Consider the following 4574-nt stretch of genomic DNA (forward strand, 5'->3'; position numbering starts at 1 on the left):
TTCTGCAAGAAGGTGGATGCTCCCGTAACTGAAGTCAAGCGCGAGGAACAACGACCGCGGGACAAGGGTCGTAATCGAAAACCTCCACGAGGAGACCCTCCAGCGCCGCTCGGTCCCCGCTACGACCACTACGCGCGTCTCACCGTCCCGAGGGAGAAAGTATTTGAAAAAGCCCTCCAAACTAACCTGATCACCGTTCACAAATGACACACGCCCAAAGATGCGGACGAAACTAAAACCTGTTGGTTTCATGACAACCGAGGGCATTCCACAGAAGGCTGTCAGGGCCTTAAGGACGAGATCGAAAGGTTAATACGTGCCGGATATCTGCGAGAGTTTGTCAAAGCAGAAACAAGTCAACGGGGACGTTCGCCCAAAAGGACACGACGAAGCCCGGAACCTCAACGTCAGAAAACCGAACGCTCTCGCAAGCACTCTCGAAGTAGATCTAGAAAACGAGATACAACCCCAAAGGGCCGAATTGACACCATCTCAGGTGGCTTTGCCGGGGGTGGAGCCTCTTCCTCGGCCCGCAAAAGACACTTGAGGAGCCTGCAAAGCGTCCACTCGGTAACTCAAAATCCCTTATCAATGTCGGATATCACTTTTACCGATAGGGATTTTCATGCCCCGGACCCGGAACAAGATGATCCTATGGTCATTACTGCCCAAATAGCACAATATGATGTGAGCAAAGTCTTGATAGACCAAGGAAGTTCAGTCAACATCCTGTACTGGACAACTTTCCAGAAAATGGAGCTGGCGATAACCCCCTTTCATGAACAAATCGGCGGATTCACAGGAGAACGTGTGGACACCTGGGGATACCTCAACCTTAGGACCCGATTAGGTACCGACAGTGAGGCCAAAGAACTCCGTGTACGCTTCCTGCTGGTGGAAGCGAACACCTCATATAACGCTCTTTTGGTGCGTCCCTGTCTGAATGCTTTTGGGGCGATCGTGTCGACTCCCTACTTAGCGATGAAATTCCCGTCGAAAAGTGGGGTCATATGCACCGTTCGTGCAGATCAGGAAACCGCCCGGTAGTGCTACGCCGCTGCCTTGAAAGCCACAACTTATCAAAAGGGGAAACGGCCTGAAGCTATTCTGGTCGACCTGGACCCCAGGACTAACACAGACGACCGAATTTAACCTCAAGGAGAGATTAAATCGTTCGTCCTGGGCAACAATGCTGAACAGACCACCACCATAGGGGCCGGTCTCACTCTAGTCGAGGAGAACGACCTAACCGCACTACTGAAGTCCAATAACGAGCTCTTTGCGTGGAATGCCTCAGATATGCCAGGTTTTCATCCCAACGTCATCACCCACAAGCTATCAATATTTCGCGAGGCCCGACCGGTAGCTCATAAGAAGAGAAGATTCGGCACCGAAAAAAGGGAAGCCGTACGGAACGAAGTTGACAAACTTGTCAAGGCCGGATTCATCCGGGAGATAACATACACCACTTGGTTGGCAAACGTGGTCATGGTGAAAAAGGCCAACGGTCAGTGGCGAATGTGCGTCGATTTTACCGATCTCAACAAAGCTTGTCCCAAAGACAATTACCCCTTTCCCAGCATTGACCGACTGGTGGACGGTGCTTCTGGACACACAGTCTTAAGCTTTTTGGACGCATACTTTGGATACAACCAGATCCCGATGTATGCTCCCGACCGAGACAACACGACTTTCATAACTGAACAAGCCAACTACTGCTACGAGGTAATGTCGTTCGGCCTGAAAAACGCAGGCGCTACTTATCAACGCCTCATGGATAAAATCTTCCACAATCAGATTGGGCGATGCATGGAGGTCTACGTCGACGACATGGTGGTAAGAAGCCATTCCCACCAACAACACTTGAAGGACCTAGCTGAGGTCTTCCACCAACTCAAACAGTACGATCTGCGCTTGAACCCGTCGAAGTGCACGTTCGGGGTATCAGCTGGCAAATTCCTAGGCTTTATGTTAACAAGTCGAGGAATTGAGGCCAACCCCGACAAATGCCGAACAATCCTCAAGATGAGAGGTCCAACCAAGTTGAAAGAGGTCCAATGCCTGGTCGGGCACCTCACCGCTTTATCACGGTTCATACCGAAACTCTCAGACCATATCAAACCCATACTCAAAAACATGAAGAAAAATGTACCCCGACATTGGGATGATCATTGCGAGGCGGCCTTCTCTGCGGTCAAAAGTATATTGACCAATCCACCCATTATGGCCCGTCCAACCGAGGGGTTCGACTTACAACTATTCTTGTCCGTATCCAGTCATTCGGTAAGTGCTGCCCTCATCCAGGAAGCACCTACCTTCAAGTTGATATACTTCATTAACAGAACCTTGCAGGCGGCCGAGGAACGATACTCTCAAGTAGAGAAGGTGGCGTGGGCCCTACTCACAGCAGCGCGACGGCTCCGACCCTACTTTCAGAGCCATCAAGTTGTCATCCGAACGAACCATCCGATCGCCAGGATCCTCAGGAAACCAGATTTAGTGGGAAGAATGGTCGCCTGGTCCATCGAACTATCCGAATTCGGGTTACGTTTCGAACCACAGGGTTCTATCAAAGGCCAACATTTGGCCGACTTCGCAGCAGAACTACCCTCGACGGCGGAATCTTCCAAATGGAATCTAAACGTAGACGGATCCTCAGACAAAAGAGGAGGGGGAGCCGACATTGTACTGGAGGGACCAAATGGCCAACTTGTTGAGCAAGCGATCTCCTTCACATTTCAGCTCAGTAATAATCAGGCAAAATATGAAGCCTTAATCAGCGGACTACTCTTGGCCGCCGAGTTGGAAATCGAACACCTAGAATGTCGAATGGACTCCCAACTGGTCGTCGGGCACATTAATGGAACCTTCCAGGTCAAGGACAATCGCTTACTACGCTACTATCATAAGGTCAGTGATCTTATAAAAACGTTTTCCACTTTCAAAATTACTCATGTACCCAGGGCACAAAATTCCCGAGCGGATTTACTTTCCAAACTGGCGCATGCTCGAGGAAAGTCTCAACTCACGTCAGTAATAAAAACCACACTGGAAAAGCCTCTGTTAGAAACATGCTCCACCAGCGTCATTACTTCCAAAGCTGACTGGCAGCAGGACATAGTACAGTTGATGATTCAACAAGAACAAGGGGCATGAGTAAACGCAAATGATTCCAAACGAATCGCCCGTTTTACATTCATAGGAGATGACCTGTACCGACGTGGGTACACTACTCCTCTGCTGAAGTGCTTGTCCACCGAAGAAGCCAAGTACGTTATGCAGGAACTACATCACGACATTTGTGGCTCTCACTCGGGAAAAAGAACGCTTAGAGCCAAGATACTACGAGCGGGCTTCTATTGGCCCACAATTGAACAAGACTGCAAAGAGTTCGTACAAAAATGCATCTCTTGCCAGTCCCATGGACACGACACTCGGGTCCCTCCGTCCGAACTGATAGGCATCGTCTCTCCATGGCCCTTCGCTCAATGGGGAATGGATATTGTTAGACCATTGCCGGTTGCAAAGGGACAATGCAAATACCTACTTGTGGCGATCGACTACTTCACCAAGTGGATCGAGGCAGAAGCCCTCGCAACAATCAGTGCCCGAAAGGTACAAAGCTTCATCTGGCATTTGATATGCCGATTCGGCATACCACAAAAAATCATTACCGATAACGGTCGGCAATTCATAGACCGCACGCTGGAAGACTTTCTCAAGAGGCTGGACATCAAGCATGTTACCAGTTCCATAGAACACCCCCAAACGAACGGGCAGGCCGAAGCGGCGAACAAAGCCGTAATCTCCGAGTTAAAAAAGTGCCTAGGGCAAGCCAAAGGCTTATGGGTCGAGGAGTTGCCTGAAGTACTTTGGGCCTACAGATGCACACCGCACGGGTCTACAGGTGAGACCCCCTTTAATCTCACATATGGTACTGATGCCATGTTACTGGTCGAAGTGGGGGAACCATCCCTTCGACGACGCATACAAGACATGACCCTCAACAACGAATAACTGAGGATGAACCTCGACACCCTACCCGAACGGCGAGATATTGCCCTGATAAAAAATGAAGCCCAAAAACGACTGATAACCAGGCGTTACAACACCAAAGTGAAGCCCCACAATTTCACTGAAGGAGATCTCGTTTGGCGTAAACGTGGTGACGCACGCAAGAACAAAACACATGGTAAACTGGTTGACAATTGGGAAGGACCTTTCCGAATCAGTGAAGATTTGAAGAACGGTGCATATCGACTAGAGTACCTAGATGGGAAAGCTGTTCCCAACACATGGAACGCCACCCACCTCAAATTCTACTACAGTTAGAGTTTCATTATACTTTCATTCATTGTCTTGCAATAAACAATTTTCTGTTTCAGAATTATTTCAATGAAGTACTCCAGTTCCATATCTTGTGTAATTTTTGTCAAACACACACAAGGCCAGGGTCGAACGCGTCCTGACGCCTTATGGACAACCACGTCCATCCATGCGAAGGCCTAGACTGAACACGTCTAGACGCCTCAAGGCCAAGACCGAACGCGTCCTGACGCCTTATGAACAACCAC

This window comes from Vigna radiata, chromosome 8 (genome assembly GCF_000741045.1).
Source record: "Vigna radiata var. radiata cultivar VC1973A chromosome 8, Vradiata_ver6, whole genome shotgun sequence".
In the NCBI taxonomy this organism is placed as follows: domain Eukaryota; kingdom Viridiplantae; phylum Streptophyta; class Magnoliopsida; order Fabales; family Fabaceae; genus Vigna; species Vigna radiata.